General features: G+C 45.7%; 1 protein-coding gene across 8 annotated transcripts in view; it reads right to left on the bottom strand.

The window, feature by feature from the left end:
• Positions 1-21131, bottom strand: part of SEMA4D (semaphorin 4D) — a 182747-nt gene extending 161616 nt beyond the window's left edge. For 3 of the 8 annotated variants that reach the window (XM_063913695.1, XM_063913694.1, XM_063913697.1), the window contains exon 1: positions 20897-21128. The gene's annotated coding sequence lies outside the window, so the exon portion shown is untranslated. Of the gene's footprint in view, positions 1-20765; positions 20820-20896 lie in introns of those variants that run through there. The other 5 variants (XM_063913701.1, XM_063913700.1, XM_063913699.1 and 2 more) reach the window with 4 other exon arrangements.
• Positions 21132-25387: the final 4256 nt, after the last annotated feature.

The following is a 25387-nucleotide window of genomic DNA, read 5'->3' as shown; positions in this document are numbered from 1 at the left end:
CTCAGGAGAGCCACCTAGATTGCACCCTTCTCGGCCGGGCACAAAAATCTAACTGAGGCTTGGAGGAGGGTCATAGGGGGAGGAGCCAGTGCACACCACCTGATCCTAAAGCTTTTATTATTGTGCCCTGTCTCCTGCGGAGCCGCTAAACCCCATGGTCCTGACGGAGTCCCCAGCATCCACTTAGGACGTTAGAGAAATCTACATTTTGGTAACAGCAATACACAGCAGAAGCAACACATGAAATAAACATCTGGGGCTTTGAAAGAGGCCTTTTGTAACCCTCAAATTGCTGCACATGAAAGGACCCGTTTCTTCCATTGTCTACTTGTAGCTATAGGTATATTTAGAAAAGCAGCAAAGAACATTAGTTTAACCACTTCATGGTTTAAAAGGAAGTGGCTCAAGCTATTATTAATATCAGAAGGTTCATACAGGAAATTATTTTGTATTTGGGGTAGTTAGATTGGACCATGAAGCCGAATGGAGAATTATCGTGATGAGAAAGACAGGTCAAAGCTAGATCTGCATACAGCAGAAACTAGAGCAGTATTAATATTAAGCCAAAAACCACATACAGAGAAAATGAGAAATGGTATCTATTCCCACATATATACATGAGATTTGTAAAAAAAAAAAATTGTGCAGATTTGCATTTCCTCCTGGATGTCTCAACGATTTCTTAAACTTACATTTTTAAGGGCCCCCACACATGAAGCGATGTGTTCTCTAGGGACATATTGCGAGCGACGGGACCCGGCGGGGTGTATGCGCACTTGCCGATGCAGACGACGAGTAACGGCAGGGGGGAGTGGGGCCATGCTGCATTCGGCTACCTCCTCAGATACTTCTGCATGTTTAAGGGATCCATGGGTGCGTGCATCGGTATCGTTATCATGCCCACACACAGCACTTTTTAAACGATGTGTCGTTCCGAGCAGGCGGAAACGTCCACAGTGTTTAAAATACATCTCCAGGATCAGACTCTCTCACACTGGAGGCAACTAAGAACTTCATCCACTCACTGGTCATCTCTAAACTGAACTAATGTATGGTCCTTCTCCCTGTCTCCGACCTTTCTTCACCCTAATCTGTCCTCAATGCTGCTGCCCAGCTCATCTTCCTCCCCTCTCTTACAAACCCTGCATTGCCTCCCTTTCTCCATCAGAAACCAATCCAAACTTCACACTCCCCTACAAAGCCCCCACCAAATACTCTCCCAGTTACTGTACATCTGACTTTATCTCCCATCCTACTTTCAGACTCTTCACTTCAGAAATAAATGCTGCCTCTCCTCCCAACTGATTACCTCCTCCAACATCCAAGATTTAGCCAGTCTGCTCCTTGCCATTGCAACGCTCTCCCCTCCTTATCAGAGTCACCACAAAAGTTCAAATGGGCTGTCAAAGGCCACTCCTTCACCAAGCCATCCAGCTCTCATACTAACCGTCTGTTCCAGGTGTAGTATGTTATGCCGGCGCTTGGGATCCCGACAGCCGGCATATCAGATGCCTTCCGTCTGTTCCATGCTCTCTGTGTCACCAGTCTGTCTGCCTGCCCCCTTTAGATTTTAAGCTCTCATGAATAGGGCCCTATTCCCTTATGTGCTTTTCCTTCCCTCACTTATATCATCATCTCCTTCCCACTGCTAACCGCTCCAAACCTTTGGGGTTGGCCATCCCACTGCTCATTTGGGAATCTATGTTCTACAATGTTTGGTATGTGAATCACGCTTTTCTTGTTTTGTTTCTACAGTTTATGATTATGTACTCTGTGGACCCCTTATGGCACCATTCAAATAAAAGGATAATAACAATGTAGTAGAAAAGTAGTGTATATTGTAAATAGAATGAGAACTAACATACAAGATATTTCTTTCATGGGAACCTGAAGTATACCTATAATAAATAAAAGTATATTTTACGGGATGTAGTTATGTGACCAGCGGTCACAATACCGACGCCGGGATCCCGCCCCTTCACAATCTGGATAGTCGACATGCCGACTAACAGGGACTATTCCCACTCGTGGGTGTCGAACCCGGCATCGGTATGGTTACCGGCAGAACCCAACCCATATTTTACATACTAGTTCTACAAAGATACCCATTACGTTTTTGAGAAAAGGTGTTCTTTAAATTAGCACTTAGATTCCAGAGGAAGAAAGGGAACAATTAATAGGAGTGGCCTATCCATACAGTACATAGAAGTCTATCCCAGAACTCTCTTTAGATTAAACTGTTTTGTTGTGTAGGTAGATTTCCACTCATACAGTATGTGCCAGTATCAGAAGGAAAGCGAGGCTAGCTACAAAAATAGAAGCAGTGACCTGAAACAGTGGGATCAACGACAGCAGCACCTACTCAATTTGTTTGTAAGATAAGAAGCAAAGACCAGAGATCTAGAGTCATTAAGGAAGTGAGCCTAATATGAAATAGAGCCAGGTCACATCATAAACATTACAACAATGAACCATCAAGGCTAGTATTTATATCATGTTGCTGGCGAGTGTAGTATTGTATGCCGGCGGCCGGGCTCCCGGCGACCAGCATACCGGCCGCCGGCATACCGACAGCGTGGCGAGCGCAAATGAGCCCCTTGCGGGCACGGTGGCACGTATTCTCCCTCCAGGGGGGTCGTGGACCACCAAGAGGGGTAAAAAGTGTCAGTATGCCCGCTGTCGGGATTCCGGCGCCAGTATACTGTGCGCCGGGATCCAGACAGCCGGCAAACTGAAGACCACCCGTTGCTGGCAGGTCAATTATGCCTGACCCCTAAAAGCCATCTCTTGATAAATACTCATGTTATGTCCTCTTTCATTATTTTTAAAAGCAATCGTTTGCAGAAAAAATAGACACAGAAGGGGAAATTCAACTTAGTGAAAAGAGCGGCTCAGTATCACCATGATGCCCGGCTGCGTACGTATCCACCATTTATGGAAGCACACCCATTGCAAATTTCCCCTCGCACCCCTAGCCACAGTCTCAGACTAGGGGTGCATAAAATCATGCACAGAAAACTAAACTTTAGATCTTATGTGATTCACACACGGATGTAGGTACTGCCTGAAGACTTGCATCAGCATCCATATTATTTGGACAACACTGCAATGATATATAGGTTGTGTCTATTTTCCCTTCGTTATCAGGGCCAGGAAGTGACAGCACAAGAGGGCAGATGAGAACTTCTGCCCTTACAGCACCTTACTGTTTTATCCGTTCTCTGTTTGGTTGAGGTTATTTAGTTTTTTCTATGCACCATTGTACCCTCGCTTCGCTCATCACGCTTCTGGCTTGGTGTCTCACTCTGCTCCACTCGCCACAGGTTACTATTCCAAACAGTTGGTGACATGGACCCAGGGGCTTATGGGAAAGATCCTCTCCACAAAGGGTAATTAGACGCTACCGTGATATATGTAGCCATGGGCTCTGTTTTATGCGAGTGCACATAAATATCTGCCAATGCCCTATTTGTGACCCAGTAGACACCAGTTGTTGGTTCCTGTTGATGTGCATCGCTATCGCTTGAGGCTGACAAGCGGGAGAAGGGAGTACGCTATAAGCGGCGGCTTGAAGACGGGAGCATAATCAGCTGACAGGCACCTGCGGTGCGCCGAGCTCCGGAAGCCGGACTGTTTCCTCCAAAGCCAAAAGGTGAGTGCACTGCTCACGAGAGGCATTCTAGTGGGAGATGGAGGACGCCACTTGCGGTGGTTGGAGAACGGGAGCTTTATTGTTCAACAGGTGCTTACAGTGCGCCGAGCCCCGGGTGTTCGACTTTATCCTCCAGGATTCATCTCCCTTAGGGGGAGATGTACTAAGCCCGAAAAGTGATAAATATCACGGTGATAAAGCACCAGCCAATCGGCTCCTAACTGCCATGTTACAGGGTGTGTTTGAAAAATGACAGTTAGGAGCCGATTGGCTGGTACTTTATCACTGTGATATTTATCACTTTTCAGGCTTCGTACATCTGGCCCTCAGTGAGAACTTACCATTTTGTGAGCATATGGATAATTCCATGAACTGGTAAAAAACTTAATTCATGCTTCACTATATGATATTCAATTCAGGAGATTATTTATAAGCATACCTTATGGGACTGTCCTATTTAAGAATAAAATAAGGACATCAACATTTCTACAATTATCGGATTAGTCCACTGTGGTCAATTATAGCAATATAGATATATGATCCACCTCTTATGCTCAATTATTATTATTATATTTTTATTGGGGGTTTTATATACGCATATTAATTCATTTCTTGATTTTTTTTTTGTCTTTATATGAACTAATGTATTGAGTGTATTCATGTCCTGTTGCCTCAATTTGATAATATTAGCACGAGGGGTTATATAGTTTCTTGTAGGTTTATATCTGGTTTATATCAGGTGGGATTGTTTGGCTATATCCACAAGCCAATTTACCTTCGCTGCTTTGTAGAATATATGGGTTCATATTAAAGCATATATATTAATTTATATTCAAGTTGATTGTATGTAGATGCAAGATATATATACATATACATACATATAGTGATTAGCACCAGACACAGGTAGTGTTTTTCAGATGCTCATGGGTTTGCAGAGCAAGATGGTGGTGAGTGCACAGGAGCAGCCTTCTGGACAGAGAGAGTGGGGTTACAGATTAGGGCCCTCATTCAGTATGGATCACATTCGCAGAGCTGCTCATAGCAGCTTTGCAAATGCGATTTTTGACAATGCAAATGCAGTTGGATTCATTACATACCTCCTTGCTGCATTTGCGATTGCAGCACTGTGATCAGAGTCGCAGTCTGGGATCAAACCATCTGTAATCCCCATCTTACTCAGGCTGGCCGTCGCAGGGCGGCTTACGAAGCAAAGGAAACTGCATCTTGTAACACAGTCCTTGGCCTCGCCACTCCTGAAAAAAGGGGTGACGCACCCATTTTTGGCAACGATGGCCGCCCCTCCCCTTGAATGCCTCTGCCAGTCAAACAAGCAGAGGCGTTCGCAATACCGCGATACGATCACAGGACCAGTTCTGCACATGCAGAGTTTCCCGGTTATTGGGTAACTGCGATGAGGATCACCCATACGTCATAACCCCCTAGGTGCACGGCCTCACTTTGCAGTAATGAGACTTTATTCCAAGGAACACATTTGCCTCGTGGCTGTTTTAAACCATAAAGGAGGCAAAACAGCAGTATCTGAAAGGATAAAAAAAAGTTCTTAGTGGTGGTACTAAAGTGTTAGAAGGGTGGACTTTGCTGTGACAATTGCAATTAGGCACAGTGCCTCAATAGGATAGGATGTGTCTTTGATGTATGCAATGTATACCATCATACTGTTGAAAAACCAAGGCATTTTGCGGTAAAAATCAGTCATGCTTTGTAAGTAAACTCCAGTAGAAATACGGCAGTTTCATAGAGACCAAAACCAATGGAAAGCTAGGTGCTTCTTTTCTAAACAAAGAATTCCTCTCTCTTAAGCTGGATTCCCCCCAACAAGCTAGCACAAGATAGCTTCTGTGCTAACGACTTATATTTCTGTAGAAAACAAAAATGTAAAACACTAGAGCAACTTGTGTGCTTCTATACTAGAACGTGACATCCTTTATGAACCGTAATATCACGTGTATAATTCATCAACTGCAGAATGGCCCTCTAGTCCTTCTCCAGTCCTTGATAGAACAATTATTCCAGTGCATGCAGGGACACATTCTAAGGGTCGGAAACTACCGTCTCGTCGGAAAGACGGCAGTTTCCAACTGGAATGGGTCGGAAGGAGTTTCGACCTATTCAATCCAGCCTCATTTTTTCCGACAAGTCGGGAAATCTGATTTGTCAAGAAGCTGTCGGAAAGAACATGGATCGGCAGAATTGCCACTGATCTGTGTGCTGCTGTCGGAAACGGGGCCAAATCAGACAGGTTTTGATCCCGTTTCCGACAATGTCAATCCGACTTTGTAAAAAGTCAGATTGACACGTCGAGAACGGCCAAATCGGATTTGGCCATCCTATTTAATTACCCATTAATTGTCGGATTTGGCCATCCTATTTAATTACCCATGTCGGATCCTTTTCGACAAATGGAAGGATCCGACATGAACTGAAAAAATAAGATTTTACTCACCGGTAAATCTATTTCTCGTAGTCCGTAGTGGATGCTGCGAACTCCGAAAGGACCATGGGGAATAGCGGCTCCGCAGGAGTCTGGGCACAACTAAAAGAAAGCTTTTAGACTACCTGGTGTGCACTGGCTCCTCCCACTATGACCCTCCTCCAAGCCTCAGTTAGGATACTGTGCCCGGAAGAGCTGACACAATAAGGAAGGATTTTGAATCCCGGGTAAGACTCATACCAGCCACACCAATCACACCGTACAACACGTGATACCATATCCAGTTAACAGTATGAAACAAAACTGAGCCTCTCAATAGATGGCTCATAACAATAACCCGTTATTAAACAATAATTATGTACAATTATTGCAGACAATCCGCACTAGGGACGGGCGCCCAGCATCCACTACGGACTACGAGAAAAAGATTTACCGGTGAGTAAAATCTTATTTTCTCTTACGTCCTAGTGGATGCTGGGAACTCCGAAAGGACCATGGGGATTATACCAAAGCTCCCAAACGGGCGGGAGAGTGCGGATGACTCTGCAGCACCGAATGAGAGAACTCAAGGTCCTCCTCAGCCAGGGTATCAAATTTGTAGAATTTTGCAAACGTGTTTGCCCCTGACCAAGTAGCAGCTCGGCAAAGTTGTAAAGTCGAGACCCCTCGGGCAGCCGCCCAAGATGAGCCCACCTTCCTTGTAGAATGGGCTTTAACTGATTTAGGACGCGGCAGTCCAACCGCAGAATGCGCCAGCTGAATTGTGCTACAAATCCAGCGAGCAATAGTCTGCTTAGAAGCAGGAGCACCCAGTTTGTTGGGTGCATACAGGATAAATAGCGAGTCAGTTTTCCTGACTCCAGCCGTCCTGGAAACATAAATTTTCAAGGTCCTGACTACGTCCAGCAACTTGGAATCCTCCACGTTACTAGTAGCCGCAGGCACTACAATAGGTTGGTTCAAGTGAAAAGCCGATACCACCTTAGGGAGAAACTGGGGACGAGTCCTCAATTCTGCCCTATCCATATGGAAAATCAGATAAGGGCTTTTGCATGACAAAGCCGCCAATTCTGAAACACGCCTGGCCGAAGCCAAGGCCAATAACATGACCACTTTCCACGTGAGATATTTAAGATCCACGGTCTTCAGTGGTTCAAACCAATGTGATTTTAGGAAATTCAACACCACGTTGAGATCCCAGGGTGCCACTGGAGGCACAAAAGGGGGCTGAATATGCAGCACTCCTTTTACAAATGTCTGAACTTCAGGTAGTGAAGCTAGTTCTTTTTGGAAGAAAATCGACAGAGCCGATATCTGCACCTTAATGGAGCCCAATTTTAGGCCCATAGACACTCCTGCCTGTAGGAAGTGCAGAAATCGACCCAGCTGAAATTCCTCTGTTGGGGCCTTATTGGCCTCACACCAAGCAACATATTTCCGCCATATGCGGTGATAATGTTTTACAGTTACATCTTTCCTGGCTTTAATCAGCGTAGGAATGACATCCTCCGGAATGCCTTTCTCCTTCAGGATCCGGTGTTCAACCGCCATGCCGTCAAACGCAGCCGCAGTAAGTCTTGGAACAGACAGGGCCCCTGCTGCAGCAGGTCCTGTCTGAGCGGCAGAGGCCATGGGTCCTCTGAGATCATCTCTTGAAGTTCCGGGTACCACGCTCTTCTTGGCCAATCCGTAACCACGAGAATTGTCCTTACTCCTCGTTTTCTTATTATTCTCAGTACCTTTGGTATGAGAGGCAGAGGAGGGAACACATAAACCGACTGGTACACCCACGGTGTCACTAGAGCGTCCACCGCTATCGCCTGAGGGTCCCATGACCTGGCGCAATATCTCTCTAGTTTTTTGTTTAGGCGGGACGCCATCATGTCCACCTGTGGCCGTTCCCAACGATTTACAATCAGTGTGAAGACTTCTGGATGAAGTCCCCACTCTCCCGGGTGGAGATCGTGTCTGCTGAGGAAGTCTGCTTCCCAGTTGTCCACTCCCGGAATGAACACTGCTGACAGTGCTAACACGTGATTTTCCGCCCATCGGAGAATCCTTGTGGCTTCTGCCATCGCCGTCCTGCTTCTTGTGCCGCCCTGTCGGTTTACATGGGCGACTGCCGTGATGTTGTCCGATTGGATCAGTACCGGCTGGTTTTGAAGCAGGGATTTTGCCTGACTTAGGGCATTGTAAATGGCCCTCAGTTCTAGAATATTTATGTGTAGGGAAGTCTCCTGACTCGACCATAGTCCTTGGAAGTTTCTTCCCTGTGTGACTGCCCCCCAGAAGGCTGGCATCCGTGGTCACCAGGACCCAGTCCTGTATGCCGAATCTGCGGCCCTCTAGAAGATGAGCACTCTGCAGCCACCACAGTAGACACACCCTGGTTCTTGGAGACAGGGTTATTAGCCGATGCATCTGAAGATGCGATCAGGACCATTGGTCCAACAGGTCCCACTGAAAGATTCTGGCATGGAACCTGCCGAAAGGAATTGCTTCGTAAGAAGCCACCATCTTTCCCAGGACTCGCGTGCAGTGATGCACCGACACCTGTTTCGGTTTCAGGAGGTTTCTGACTAGAGACGACAGCTCCATGGCTTTTTCCCCTGGGAGAAACACTTTTTTCTGGACTGTGTCCAGAATCATTCCCAGGAACAGTAGACGTGTCGTCGGAACCAGCTGTGACTTTGGAATATTTAGAATCCAACCGTGCTGGTGTAGCACCTCCTGAGATAGTGCTACTCCTACCAACAACTGCTCCTTGGATCTCACCTTTATTAGGAGATCGTCCAAGTATGGGATAATTAAAACTCCCTTTTTTCGAAGGAGTATCATCATTTCCGCCATTACCTTGGTAAACACCCTCGGTGCCGTGGACAGACCAAACGGCAGCGTCTGGAATTGGTAAAGGCAATTCTGTACCGCAAATCTGAGGTACTCCTGGTGAGGATGGTAAATGGGGACATGCAGGTAAGCATCCTTGATGTCCAGGGATACCATGTAATCCCCCTCGTCTAGACTTGCAATAACCGCCCTGAGCGATTCCATCTTGAACTTGAATTTTTTTATGTATGTGTTCAAGGATTTCAAATTTAAAATGGGTCTCACCGAACCGTCCGGTTTCGGTACCACAAACATTGTGGAATAGTAACCCCGTCCTTGTTGAAGTAGGGGCACCTTGACTATCACGCGCTGGGAATACAGCTTGTGGATTGCCTCTAGCACAGTCTCCCTGTCCGAGGGAGTTGCTGGCAAGGCTGATTTGAGGAAACAGCGGGGGGGAGACGCCTCGAATTCCAGCTTGTACCCCTGAGATACTACTTGAAAGATCCAGGGATCCACCTGTGAGCGAGCCCACTGATCGCTGAAATTTTGGAGGCGGACCCTCACCGTACCTGGCTCCGCCTGTGGAGCCCCACCGTCATGCGGCGGACTTGGAAGAAGCGGGGGAGGACTTTTGCTCCTGGGAACTAGCTGTTTGTTGCAGCCTTTTTCCCCTACCTCTGCCTCTGGACAGAAAAGACCCGCCTTTTCCTCGACTGTTTTTCTGGGTCCGAAAGGACTGTACCTGATAAAACGGCGCTTTTTTAGGCTGAGAGGGAACATGGGGTAAAAATGCTGACTTCCCAGCTGTCACTGTGGAAACGAGGTCCGAGAGACCATCCCCGAATAACTCCTCACCCTTATAAGGCAAAACTTCCATGTGCCTTTTGGAATCTGCATCCCCGGTCCACTGCCGGGTCCATAAGCCTCTCCTAGCAGAAATGGACAATGCACTTATTTTAGATGCCAGCCGGCAGATCTCCCTCTGTGCATCTCTCATGTATAAGACTGAGTCTTTTATATGCTCTATGGTTAGCAGAATAGTGTCCCTGTCTAGGGTGTCAATATTTTCTGACAGGGAAACTGACCACGCAGCGGCAGCACTGCACATCCATGCTGACGCAATAGCTGGTCTAAGTATAATGCCTGTGTGTGTGTGTGTGTGTGTGTGTATATATAGACTTCAGGATTGCCTCCTGTTTTCTATCCGCAGGCTCCTTTAGGGCGGCCGTATCCGGAGACGGAAGTGCCACCTTTTTAGACAAACGTGTGAGCGCTTTATCCACCCTAGGAGGTGTTTCCCAACGTGCCCTATCCTCTGGCGGGAAAGGGAACGCCATTAGTAATTTTTTTGAGATTATCAATCTTTTATCAGGGAAAGCCCACGCTTCTTCACACACTTCATTTAATTCTTCAGATGGGGGAAAAACTACGGGTAGTTTTTTCTCCCCAAACATAATACCCTTTTTTGTGGTACCTGGGTTTAAATCTGAAATGTGTAACACCTCTTTCATTGCCTCAATCATGCAGCGAATGGCCTTAGTGGACATTAGATTAGACTCATCGTCGTCGACACTGGTATCAGTACCCGTGTCGACCTCTGGGTCTGCCATCTGAGGTAGCGGGCGTTTTAGAGCCCCTGATGGCCTTTGAGACACCTGGGCAGGCACATGCTGAGAAGCCGGCTGTCCCGCATTTGGCATGTCGTCAAATTTTTTGTGTAAGGAGTCGACACTTGCACGTAATTCCTTCCATAAAACCATCCACTCAGGTGTCTGCCCCGCAGGGGGTGACATAACCTCTACAGGCATCTGCTCCGCCTCCACATAATTTTCCTCCTCAAACATGTCGACACAGCCGTACCGACACACCGCACACACACCGGGAATGCTCTAAACAGAGGACAGGAGCCCACAGAAGCCCTTTGGGGAGACAGAGAGAGAGTATGCCAGCACACACCAGAGCGCTATATACTGCAGGGACTAACTGAATTATGTCCCCTATAGCTGCTATAATATTTACTGCGCCTAAATTTAGTGCCCCCCCCTCTCTTTTTTACCCTTTTTCTGTAGTGTAGACTGCAGGGGAGAGCCAGGGAGCTTCCTTCCAGCGGAACTGTGAGGGAAAAATGGCGCCAGTGTGCTGAGGGGGATAGCTCCGCCCCTTTTTCGCGGACTATTCTCCCGCTTTTTTAAGGATTCTGGCAGGGGTAATTATCACATATATAGCCTCTGGGGCTATATATTGTGATTGTTTTGCCAGCCAAGGTGTTTTTATTGCTGCTCAGGGCGCCCCCCCCCAGCGCCCTGCACCCTCAGTGACCGGAGTGTGAAGTGTGTATGAGAAGCAATGGCGCACAGCTGCAGTGCTGTGCGCTACCTTGGAGAAGACAGAAGTCTTCATGCCGCCGATTTTCCGGACTTCTTCTTGCTTCTGGCTCTGTAAGGGGGACGGCGGCGCGGCTCCGGGACCGAACACCAAGGCCAGTTCCATGCGGTCGGTCCCTCTGGAGCTAATGGTGTCCAGTAGCCTAAGAAGCCCAAGCTAGCTGCAAGCAGGTAGCTTCGCTTCTTCTCCCCTTAGTCCCTCGTTGCAGTGAGCCTGTTGCCAGCAGGTCTCACTGTAAAATAAAAAACCTAAAATATACTTTCTTCTAAGAGCTCAGGAGAGCCCCTAGTGTGCATCCAGCTCGGCCGGGCACAAAAATCTAACTGAGGCTTGGAGGAGGGTCATAGTGGGAGGAGCCAGTGCACACCAGGTAGTCTAAAAGCTTTCTTTTAGTTGTGCCCAGACTCCTGCGGAGCCGCTATTCCCCATGGTCCTTTCGGAGTTCCCAGCATCCACTAGGACGTTAGAGAAAACCACTTAAGTTTATAATCAAGGCATGAACTCAGAATAAATACACTCAAAAGGGGTTCTGTTCAATTTGCCGGCTGTCGGGATCCCGGCGGTCAGGATACAGATGCCGGAATCCCGACAGCCGACAATGCCACCAGCTGGAATCCCAGCAAAACAGGTCTATTCCCACTCGTGGGTGTCCATGCCAATAGATCCTGTGGCGAGTGCATCAAGCCACTGAGCCCGCAGCGCGGTGAACGCAGTGAGCCCGCAAGAGGACTCTCTGCACTCTCCCCGGCATTCTGGTGGCCGGGATGCCACTGTCAGGACATGGACAGCCGGCATCCCGACCACCGGTAAATCATACTTATTCCCTCAAAAGGACAGGTTATAATAGTGCAGACGTCCATGCACTACAGCACCAGTCACGTGATGTTACAAACATTATTAGTAGCCCCGCCAATTGAAAGTGACTTGCTGAAAATAGTTAAGGGTTTTTCTGGTAGTTTAATCATTTGGAGGGGGGGTGGGCATACAAGAGATTTCCCAAGCATGGTTTGGGGTGCACCAACATGCATATTTCCATGCAAAATACCTCTTAACCCAATCCCACCATAAAGGATATAAGGCAGGGGTGGGCAATTATTTCAGCTGGGGGGTCGCTTAACACTTCCAACGAATATTCAAGGGCCACACACAAAATACTCCAAAAAAGTCCCCTTTTTACACATTACGACAGACAGCGCCCCCTTTTTTACACATTACGACTGACAGCGTCCCCTTTTTTACACATTACGACTGACAGCGTCCCCTTATTTACACATTACGACACAGCGTCCCCTTTTTTACACATTACGACTGACAGCGCCCCCTTTTTTACACATTACGACTGACAGCGCCCCCTTTTTTACACATTACGAATGACAGCGTTCCCTTTTTTACACATTACGACAGACAGCGTCCCCTTTTTTACACATTAAGGCGAAAAAAAAAGAATAATACTTACTCTCTCCGCTGGCTCAGGCTCCTCGGTGCAGCTTCTGCAGAGATCCCGGGCAGGGGAGAAGGAGGAGGAGGGAGGGGGAGGAGGGAGCCGCAGCAGCGCTGTGTAATTGGTGGAGGCGCTGCTGCTGCTGTCCCTCTGCTTCACCATAAGCTGTTCTCCGCTGCTGTGAATGCATTCACAGCGGCGGAGGGCAGCCTACTGTGAAGCAGAGGGACAGCAGCAGCAGCGCCTCAACCAATAACACAGCGCTGCTGCGGCTGCCTCCTCCTCCCCCGTGCCGCTGCGCTCTTCTCCTCAGTCACTGGCCGCCGCTCCTGCTCACGGGTCACCCCCCCCCCCCCCCCCTGTGCCGCCCAGAAGAAATCCCGGTCAGCTGACCCTGTGACGTGACCGGGATTTCCTTAGCGGCGTCGCGTCTGGGAGCAGTGTAGTGCAATGACAAGTGGGTCAGCCTGTCGGGCCGCTTGTCATTGCACTCTGATGGGGCACAGCAGGCCAGGCAGGATCGGTCCGCATGTTGCCCACCCCTAATATAAGGGCTTGCTTCGGTTCTGAGAGAGTTAAATAGCACCGGGAATTAGCTCCCGGGGCTACTCAATACAGCGCGCTGTGACACCCGACGACAGGATTTCTTCTCGCACCCCTGCAGGGGTGCAAGCAGAAATCCGACAAAAGTGCCGGGACTTAAAACAGAGAATGCTGGTTCTCCCGATAAAACACCCTGTTTAGCCCGGGAGGAAAGGCATTCTCTGACTTACCACTGTGCTGTATTGAATAGCCCCAAGAGCTAATTCCAGTCGCTATTCAACTCTCTCAGAATTGAATGGAGCCCTGTCTCTCATCCACTCATTGCCTATTACCTCTCCTGCACCCACTTGCTGTAACACACTCCCTCACACAATACTAGCCTTACTGTATGCTTCCAAACATTACACGAACACACATCTTCAAGCAAGTTTATCAAATAACCAAAACACTCTCTGACCCTCCCCAGGACACTCTATCCCATAACAAAGCTGCTACACAATTTCACTAAAAACATATCCATTATCCATTTATGGTTCAATAACCTTCCAACCCCTAGACCAACACTGTTGTGTGACTGGACCACTAATACCCAGAGCACATTTTAACGTTGAAATCTGTCTGCACCAATTGTGCAAGTAGGGGGACACAAAACCTCACGTGTGCAGCTTTTTGTCCTATAGACTGTTAACTTACTAGCAAGGCAATCTTATTTCATTTACTGGGCAGAATTCATTTGTTTGATCACACCTGATCTCCCATCTAAAATGAAGGGAGATCGGAGACGATATTCAATTGGGGATTTTTTTAATCGCACATCGCGCCCAAACAGTTCGGGTTTAGCCGCATAGAGCAGCTAAATCTGACTAAACTAATGGGTGCGATGAGTAAAGTGCCGTTTGGGCGCCCAAGCGGGTAATTTTTCGCACATTTAAGCTAGCTACCCCTGGAGTCTACTAGCTAAAATGCCTACGCCGGCAGCTGCTAACATCCGTACGGAGCAACTATTGAATAGCTGTCGGGCGCTTGGCAGTGATAGTTGCCGGTATAAAACAATTGAATTCCACCCGAAGACAATAGAGCTGGGATAAACAAATATACGCTTCATGGACATCAGACACGCATTCACATTTCCATTTACCAGGCAGCATTAGGCTGACAGGTACTGGGAGGACACCGCCAAGCAGAGAGATACTGGGGCACATCACAGAACAGGTAAGAATGTGATAACAGGTGGTACCCTAACTACTTAACTAAAACTAAAGGTATCACCAGTCATACACACAGTCTTGTGTTCTTACTATTATTTCTCAATTATATGCTGGTGCTATATAAATGTTAATAGTAATGAAACACACGCGAGAGTGAACTCCACCACCGTTTGGTTCACTTTCTTGTGGAAGAATAGAGCCGCTTCTCTCCTTTAAACTACAATGGTAAAACTCAATGCCATACATAAAGACAAACAAACACCTGAAACGGTGGTCCAATGCCCTATGAAAACAACACCAGTAACTAGGAGCAATATCTGGGGATCTGGATAGTAACAATGTAGAGAAATGAAGCCTAGATGCTGCTGGAGAGGTGTATGTGAAAGTATACATACATATGTTGTTGTTGATGATGATATATTTTATTTTTTTTTAAAGCAGCTGCCATCAATCACAAGCCACCTCACTCAGGGTCCAAGCGTGGGGAAGGTAGTGGGGCGGAGTGAGCCATAACTGCACCATCTTGGAGGTGTGGTTTCCTATCCCCTGATTTCACTAGCAAGAAAAAGCTTGTTTTTTTTGTCCAAAGCTAAATAAACATGCATATTTGTCCCATGACAAGATCTCAGTGATACTGCTAGATGTAATCAGTATACAGTATGATTTACCGGCAGGCGGGATGCCGGTTCTCCATATGTTAATAGCGGCATCCCGCCTGCATGCCGGCAGCGGGGCGAGCGCAAAGAATCCCCTTGAGGGCTCGTGGCTCCCTGCGCACGACACAGGGTCTTTACATACTCTACAGGTGTCGTGGACACCAAGGAGTGGGAATATTCCTGTCTTGCCAGGATTCCGACTGACAGCATTGTCGGTTGTCGGGATTTTGGCACCGGCATCCTGACCGCCGGCAAATTGAACGGATACCTTCTAGATGGAACCTGTGAAAGGTTTGTCAATTAAACTGGTAAATGTTGATGAATGTGAAGTGATTAGCAGATTTATCAGCTTACTCTATTGGTGGGTGGATTCAATTGTCTTCTTTGCGCAGCTGTATGTAATAGGCACCCGTTGGGAGCTGTTCAGAATTTTCTGTCAACAGGCATAAATGCTGCAAATGCCCATATATCTGCTCACACCATCCTGAGATAGCGAGCAGAAAATGGCAAAAACTCCATTTATTGGGACCTGTACTTTAGAGGGGTTTAACTGCTTTATATCTAAACCCAGTGCATTAAGGCGTGATAAGCAATGTAGTAATGTCAGAAGGGCGAAACAACTGAATAGCTCCGTCAGACGCACATTTCTCATCATCGGCCAAAATAAAAATACTATTGAAATCCCCCGTGTGTAATAATTGTAGTGATTTCAAGTAAAGGCAACAAATTGTCATTGGGGTCAATTAAATTCTGTGCATATTGAATAGCACCGGAGGAAGCTCCCGGAGCTATTCAATTCAGTATGATGCTAAGGGGTACTGACATTGTCGGAAACAGGGCTAAAACCTGTCTGGTTTGGCTGCGCTTCCAACAATACACGTGGATCTGTGGCTTAACGTGCTTTCCGACAAGTTGGACAAAATGGGGCCGCATTGAATAGGTCGGAACCCCTTCCAACCTAAAACAGTCAGAAACTGCCGTCTTTCCGACTTCAATTGAATGCCCCCCTAAGTTGGAGAATGCCCATACTTCCAGACTAAACATGGTGTTTAGTGTCGAGAACGGGCATTCTCCGACCAAACTGAATCGCCGTGATGCTGTTTGTGCGGCGCAAGGTCACAAAACAGCATTGCAGACCTAGTTTTGCTGGTTTTCTGCTCGCACCCCCAGAGGGGTGCAGGAAGAAATCCTCTAGTCGGGAATAGCATAGCGTTGAATTGAAAGGCTCTAGGAGCTCCCTCCTGGCGATATTCAACCTGCATTGAAATGAATTGGCCCCATTGTGACATGTGATGATGTTTTGTCGCCTTAATTTACTTTTTTCAAAATCCTTAACGTGTCCTTGCCCTTAAACTAATCAGCACTGCTCTAAATATTAATTATACAGAAAAAGAAAAAAAAAATAATGTTCCACCTTGTTTTTCTGACCAATTCAGTAGTGGAGATGAACAAAAATAAAAACATTATTCTACACCATCTGTCTGAGTGGCAATAAAAATAGTGCTGAAATTAACATGTGTTTTACTGTATCTGTTTAAGCATGGATGGTACTTCTCTCTCATATCCAATATCATCCAAGGCAAATGCCCCGAGGATCATTTACATCATCACATTACACAATATTAACAATAGAGAAATTGTATGAGGAATCTACCACGAGCGACTAATGTTTCTATAGTAATTATCCGGTAATTCTCCACAGGAGATATGGGTGTAGAGGAACCCAGCACGGAGCTGAAATGCCATACCACAATGTACTTGAATAAACTATAATTTTATATATAAATAAAACAAATGTACAATAAACTAAAAAGGTTAGAAATGTGGTAAACTGCCAAGAGAACACAAAACTAAGAATGTAGACGAACAGTCCCTGCTTTAAGTAAAACATCGGCATACATATTACAGCTGTAATGCTACAGCTTGTGCACTCCTCAAACTGGATGTTTTACGCAATCTCCAAATGAAGAGCTATAAACACAACTTTTACACTTTTTTTTTGCACAACTACTGTATTTGCTTTAAAAAAAATATTGATTAAACAGCAATTGTGGTATGTGCAAACAACTGGGCACCCTCCTTGTTTATTATCTGCATATATATTGTAAGGTCTCAAAGAGCGACACGTCAGGCCTTAAATTATGTCACCCACTCAGAACATTGTGCTTACACTTAACAACCATGGGCTCCTGTAAGCAGCTGACTGGGGACACGAAAATAAGATAACCGACTGTTACATAGCAGGGGAAGGCTATAAAAAGGAATCTTTACATACTTCCAGCTTGGAATTCCCACCAACAAAAACATCATTTACTAAGCAGTGATAAGAGCAGAGACGTGAGCCAGTAGAGAAGATGCCCATGGCAACCAATCAGCACTGAAGTAACATCTATAATTTGCATACTATAGAATTATACAGAGATGCTGATTGGTTGATGGGGCAACTTCTCCACTGGCTCACTTCTCCACGCTTATCACTGCTTAGTAAATGTTCCCCTAAGAAATGTAAGAGGGAAAGTTGAAACTGAGTAAAAAGCAGGAAACCTCTACACAAATCTGATAGAACTGCTACAAAAAAATGGTCATATACGCAACGGGTGTGGTATTGAAGGTCGACCACGCTTAGGTCAACAGTGTCTAGGTCGACCACTATTGGTCGACAGTCACTAGGTTGAGAGGGATTCTAGGTCGACATGAGTTTTTTTAATCTTTTTTGGTGTCGTTTTCGCCGTACAGTGACTGGGAACTCCAATTAGTGCACCACTTTGCTCACCATGCTTCGGGCAATATGCCTCGCTGCGCTCGGCACTGGTTACCGTTCCCAATCGTAGTCCACGTGGATCGTAAAGTATGGAAAAGTTAAAAAAGAAAGAAAATTATGAGAAAAACTCATGTCGACCTTTTGACCTGTCGACCTAGAGACCCTGCTGACCTAGAGACCCTGTCGACCAATAGTGGTCGACCTAGACACTGTCGACCTACAAACCGGATACCATACGCAACGCAGGAGCCACATATCACTGAAAGGGACCTGGATAAAGGCTTAATCAACATCAACCGTTAAGGCTGTGATTTCTTCCAAAGTAGTGCCGCTAAATATCGAGTCAACAGGTCACCCAAAAGTTTGCCCATGCCACGTAAATTATTTTAGTTTTTAGGAGGGTATTTATCAAAATATGGAGAGAGATAAAGAGCACAGAAATAAAGCACTAACCAATCAGCTCCTGTTCTTTTTCAAACACAGCCTGTAGAACAACAGTTAGAAGCCAATTGGTTACTGTTTTATGTCTCTCCCCTTTATCTCTCTCCCATGCTTTGATAAATGCCCCCTAGAGTCAATAAGCAAATAGTGATTGTGCACAAATGTTTAAGTTTGATTAGTTACTGCTGGTCACTCATACCCCTTTTACACAGAGCTTTTGACCCGGGTTATTGCTGGGTTAATTCAGGTCCTGGCTAGGTTGCAGTGCAGTGTAAACGGGTAAGCCGGGTACACCAGTTTACTGAATAGGAAGAGGCGGCGTATGGAGTTTATTTCATCTCAACGCATTGGCTGTAATGTCACCAACCTGCCATAGTCAGGACGCCTGTCTGAAATGGGTCTCAGCCGAGTCGCACCCAGGAAGGAGCAGTGATCAAATCCTAGATGCGAGTAAAGGGCCCTACACACTTATAGATTTTAAAACGATATGAACAAATGAACAAGAACGCGTTGATATTGTTTAGTGTGTAGGAATCAATGATGAACGATGCGCGTCCCCGTGCTCGTTCACCGTTCGTACCCAGACGCTTATGCATGCAGGCCAATATGGAGGAGACTGTCCATATTAGCATGCACTGCTATGGAGCCAGGTGACGGGGGGAGGGTGAAGAAACTTCACTCCCCCCGTCACTGCGTCGCCCGTATCCGCTGTCGGGCAGCTCGCCAAATTTGTAGGGGCATTTACGCTTAAAAAGCATTGTTAGAGAATGGAAGTGTATGTAACAAGTACAATAGAAAACAAAGTTTTTGAAGTTTACATAAAGTAAAAAGATTACACTATTAAAAAAAGCAAACTAGCCATTGTTATTACGCAGAAGTAGAGTCAGACGTATAGATATCCACTAATGTGGTCATTAGTATAGAAATATTTGTGCAATTTAAAGTGCTGCCTGTATAAACAGTTCATAAGTGAAATTACAACCAAAGGGGAGGAAAAAAGTATTCTGAGCGCGATAAAAAAAGAAATAACTCAGGACAAACCGTCCTAATGTGTTTACAATGGCACAGGATCAAAAGGCTAAACTCACCGGCCAGTAACAGGTGCAGGTCTGAGGGCTGCAAATACAGTTTATTACCTGGACCACTTCACAATTACTTCACACAAAAAACTAAAGCCCCTTCTGAAGAACACTGGTACACTGGTGAAACGTAACACTAAATATTCACTACTGATTTTCCAAGTTAAGGCAGCCTCCTGTGGTGGTGATCACATCACATACAGGGAACAATCAGTCCAGCAGGAAACAAGATATAGGTCTGTTGTGAGCCATAATTGCATTAAGGCATTTACATTACCCAATTTGCTTTCACAAAGGGAAGTAAAGGCATATCGACAGGAAGGTCAATGCGGCCATCAACATATACTAGCTAAATTAGATTGTAGGCACTGCCATAATGGGGTGTACGTCTGGAAAATAAAAGTAAATATAAAAACACCCTATACACCACTCCTTGACACACGATTACACAAACTTTCACTACAGCCCTGCTGTGCAGAGCGATCACAAAGCTGCATGACAAAAATGCTGACTGGGGAGGGGGTTCTCACAGAGAAGAAGGACACAATAGCTGGGAGGGAGGGGACATGGAATCTAATAGATAAGCAATTGAATCAGGTGGGCGAGGAAATAAAGGGGGGTTCTGCAGCCCTACTGGCTCATTTAAAATGAAGAAGGGGGTGTAGTCCTTCATTCAGACAAGTGCAAACATCCAAAATACTTGTGGACACAAAGATAGAGATGTCTGATCGTAAAGAGAACAGCAACTTAGCAATACTTACTATATAAATACAGCCCACTATAAAATCGGTGCAAAAGAACACACACACAAAATAAAAAATGAATTGACAGCTAATACAAAAACCTGGATAAAATGAATTGCAGGACAAATGCTGGTGTAATAGGGTCACATGAATCCTACACACAGCAAATGAGGCTCAGATTGTGCTAGATCAGGCATGTCCAAACTGTGGCCCTCCAGCTGTTGTGAAACTACATATCCCAGCATGCCCTGACACAGTTTTGCTGTCAGAGAATGCTAAAGCTGTGTCAGGGCGTGCTGAGATGTGTAGTTTCTCAACAGCTGGAGGGCCGCAGTTTGGACATGCCTGTGCTAGATGATTAGAACTGGGCAGAGAGAGCCACATATACACCAGCCCTGCTTAGCGCCTGCTGTGCTGTGTAGCAATGTCACACTGTCACTGCTATACAGAAATCAGCACAAATGGGGGACACATTAAGGAAATGTCACATGTGGGAAAAGTTAAAGAGCACACAGTACAAATATGTAACAGCCACTCTGCTTGAGCGGTGCAACCCACAGGAAAACCCCAAATACCTTATCTCCACCCAGAAGAGTAATGCACACCCTGCACAATCACTTCACTCACCCTCCCGGCTGCATTTCTATACTTCCTTATAACAAGAGAGCGGGGCAATGTGCTGGGTCCCCGGGGAGCAGCCTCTTACCTGTTCCTATACGCAGCGAGGAGGCTGGGAATGGACTGGTGCTGCTCTCCCTGCTGCAGTATGGCGTAGTAACAGCGAGCAGCAGCGCTAATGAGATGCATAGAAGAGTAACAGCACAGCAGCCAGCGCACAGCCACAGGCCGGCAGCAGCAGCAGCAGCGAGCTGTGTGCTACCACTGGGGGAGGGGGTGTAATTGGAGCTTGGGAGGAGCCACACGATAGAGAGACCTGGATAGACTGGTTATTGGAAATCACTGACACAATCCCATAGTTTCCGGCTGCTGCACATGTACATGATAAATGCAATGTTCATCCCGTGGGATTATAGATCTCTGCTTTAGGTATTATTGTTACAGTTATGCAGAGAATTATTCTTTGGAAATGACCACGTTCTTCAGAAAACCTATATGTACAAATGACTAATGTAGGGATAAATTGTTGCTGAGTATCCTACATTATAAGACACTGGATAATAGCTGTTTCTGTATTGTGTTTAATGTTTATCCTATGACCAGTAGGAAATAATGGCTCCTGATGCCCTGCTGTGTGTGTGCTGGCAGTACATGTCACATGCAATAAGTGGGTTTGGAGTAGTACACTGGGCAAGGCCGGCTCTACCATTAGGCAGCTTACAATGCCGGCACGGGAAAAAGCCGGACGGCTTTTTCCCGGCCGGCAAAAGCCGGGTAGTGTGTTTTAGCCCGAAAGGTCCGGCTGCCGGGCGGGCGCCTGGCCGTCTTTGCAGCCAGTGGACCGTGTGTGTGAAGGGGAGCTTTCACACACAACGGTTTTTTCCCAAGCCGTGTCTAATGCGCACAGCATCACACACGGCTCAAAGCCGTCCTGTGTGACAGACTCTGCCGGTTTCTCCCGGATGGCAAAAAGCCGAACAAACTTTGTCCGGCTTTTTGCCATCCGGGAGAAACCGGCCAGCTGTAACACACTGGCTGGTTTCTCCCGGATGGCAAAAAGCCGGACAAACTTTGTCCGGCTTTTTGCCATCCGGGAGAAACCGGCAGAGTCTGTCACACAGGGCGGCTTTGAGCCGTGTGTAATGCTGTGCGCATGCGCAGCATCAGACACGGCTTCAGAAAAAACCGTTGTGTGTGAAAGCTCCCCTTCACACACACGGTTCACTGGCTGCAAAGACCGGCCGCCCGGCCGCCGGACCTTCCAGTGGTGAGACCCGGCTGCAACCCGGCAGCCGGGCCGGGGCCGTGCAGTGTGAAGGGACCCTAGCCCTCACACTGTTAACTACAATGCCGGCACGGGAAAAAGCCGTCCGGCTTTTTCCCGGCCGGCAAAAGCCGGGTAGTGTGTTTTAGCCCTTAGGCGGCTGCCTAGGGGTGCCGGCCACTGGAGGGCACCACTGAATTCATCAAGCAAAAAACTGAAGGATGTCTCAGTATGCGGATTGGTAATGAATTTACAGATGGTAGAATGGAGCACAATAAGGAGCATACAAATATATGTCTGTGCGTATATATGTATGTATACACCAGTGACGTGAGGTAGGTGAGACAGAGTCTTTCCCTTTCATACTAACATTTGTGCCAGAGTTTTTACTGTATAAAGTATATGACAAATACAAAGAATGTATCTTCTTTGCATTATTCTAATATTTTTAAATCCAAAACTCTGGAGTAAAAAGTCTATGGCAGGTGAGACAGTGCCCCACCTGCCTATCTTATCCGCACATCTTTGATCAAAACTCACTAAATTTCCAGGAGTTTATACTGCTGCACCTGTGTATAATGCACAGATGTATATACCACTGCACCTGTGTATTATGCCCAGATGTACCATTTGGCTCATATATTGTGTGTAAATCTGGCTCTGGTGCTAGCCAGTGCCTCCTCAGCCATTTACCTCAAGGAACGTCCCTGGTACACATACAGTTAAAGGGATGTGGATGGCATCCCAGTGGATGGGATGTTGGCATTCAGAATACTGGTGCAGGAATCTCAACAGCCTGAGTGATACTATGCCGGGGAGGGTTAGGGTTAGGCTTGAGGAGGGAGAGTTAGGGTAAGGGGTAAGTAATTTCAAGGGTTAATATATTTCATTCAAAATGTCAGTATTATGGCAGTCACGATGCTGCTGTCGGTATTCTGACCAGCGGCATCCCGTACCCAACCCCAATATCCCCAGCAGACCCCATATACAGTATTAAACAGTATATAAAAAATAGTTGGTAATCAAGGACTTTAAAAGTGAAAGTATATTGTGGACATAGGACCTCATTCAGACCTGATCGGTGCTGTGCGAATTTGCACAGCAGCCGATCAGGTCTGAAGTGGGCATGCGCCGGCGCCGCAGCTACGATCAAGTCTGAATTACCCCCAAAGTCTCAAAAGTTTGTGACTTGCTTACAAAGGGCCTAATACAGATCTGATCGCAGCAGCAAATTTGTTAGCTAATGGGCAAAACCATGTGCAGTGCAGGGGTGGCAGATATAACATGTGCAGAGAGAGCTAGATTTGGGTGGGGGATGTTCAAACTGAAATCTAAATTGCAGTGTAAAAATAAAGCAGCCAGTATTTACCCTGCACAAACAATAACCCACCCAGATCTAATTCTCTCTGCACATGTTATATCTGCCCCCCCCCCCCCCCCCCGCAGTGCACATGGTTTTGCCCATTAGCTAACAAATTACTGACAAATACTGCTGTGATCAAATCTGAATTACCCACATTATACTTTATAGCTTTAAAAGTGCTTGAGTGTTGTCCCTTTTCTCTGTATATGTATACATTCACCCCAGCCCACCTAGTGGCCACCCACATCTGCCCTCTGGGAGATGTATGTGTGTGCGTGTGTATGTGTGTGTGTGAGGGGGGGGGGTGTTGGTGCAGGTTAGGGGGCACTAGGCTGAAGCTCTGCCTAGGGTGCAGAGAGACCTTGCACCGGCCCTGACACTGGGGTACACTACTAATGGGATATTTTAACATCTGGAAGTAAAATCATGCTTAATACTCCCAGTAACTTCTGGTGTAAAGTGCTGCTATAGATAGGTAGAACAAAAAGTGGAGAAATAAAGAGCAATAAATAACAAATAGCATACCCAATGTGTAGCATGTAAGTGACACTCCTCATTCAATCTGTGAGTGGCAGCTTTAAATAGTGGAAATGTGTGTTTGTGAGCCACACATATAAACACACACACAAATAAATAAATATATATATATATATATATATATATATACAGGTTGAGTATCCCTTATCCAAAATACTTGGGACCAGAGGTATTTTGGATATGGGATTTTTCCGTATTTTGGAATAATTGCATACCATAATGGGATATCATGGTGATGGGACCTAAATCTAAGCACAGAATGCATTTATGTTTCATATACACCTTATACACACAGCCTGAAGGTAATTTTAGCCAATATTTTTCATAACTTTGTGCATTAAACAAAGTGTGTCTACATTCACACAATTCATTTATGTTTCATATACATCTTATACACACAGCCTGAAGGTCCTTTAATACAATATTTTGAATAACTTTGTGTATTAAACAAAGTTTGTGTACATTGAGCCATTAAAAAACAAAGGTTTCACTATCTCACTCTCACTCAAAAAAGTCCGTATTTCGGAATATTCTGTGTTTCGGAATATTTGGATATGGGATACTCAACCTGTATATATATGTATATATATACAGGTTGAGTCTCCCTTATCCAAAATGCTTGGGACCAGAGGTATTTTGGATATGGGATTTTTCCGTATTTTGGAATAATTGCATACCATAATGAGATATCATGGTGATGGGACCTAAATCTAAGCACAGAATGCATTTATGTTACATATACACCTTATACACACAGCCTGAAGGTCATTTTAGCCAATATTTTTTATAACGTTTATTCACACAATTCATTTATGTTTCATATACACCTTATACACACAGCCTGAAGGTCATTTAATACAATATTTTAATAACTTTGTGTATTAAACAAAGTTTGTGTACATTGAGCCATCAAAAAACAAAGGTTTCACTATCTCACTCTCACTCAAAAACGTCCGTATTTTGGAATATTTGGATATGGGATACTCAACCTGTATATACTGTGTATATATATATATATATATATATATATAATGCTGTAATAGATATATGTTTTCTTACAGATAACTTACTAGAAACCATATTCAACTACAAAAATATTTTCAGGTATCATCGCCAGGATTCCCATAAGTTTATTATACCCATGTAACATGACATTTACATAAGTCGACCATAAAAAATAGATACTTTCGTATTATAATCATTTCCAGGTATCTGGTTTTAGAGCAGGTGCTTCTTAACACATTATTACAGTTTATTTATGTAACACCACGTAATTCAGCAGCCCCATACTGTACAATAGGGAAATAGAGAATAGTATATTAAACATATAGGGCCAATAAAGGATAATAATAACAATAGCAATGATAATAATATTGGATACATACACCTGCTCAATAACCAGATGTACCTGGAAA

The sequence above is a fragment of the Pseudophryne corroboree genome, chromosome 1, assembly GCF_028390025.1.
Source record: "Pseudophryne corroboree isolate aPseCor3 chromosome 1, aPseCor3.hap2, whole genome shotgun sequence".
Taxonomy (NCBI): Eukaryota; Metazoa; Chordata; class Amphibia; order Anura; family Myobatrachidae; genus Pseudophryne; species Pseudophryne corroboree.
The sequence above is the reverse complement of the archived record's forward strand: the minus strand, read 5'-3'. Positions and strand labels throughout refer to the sequence as shown.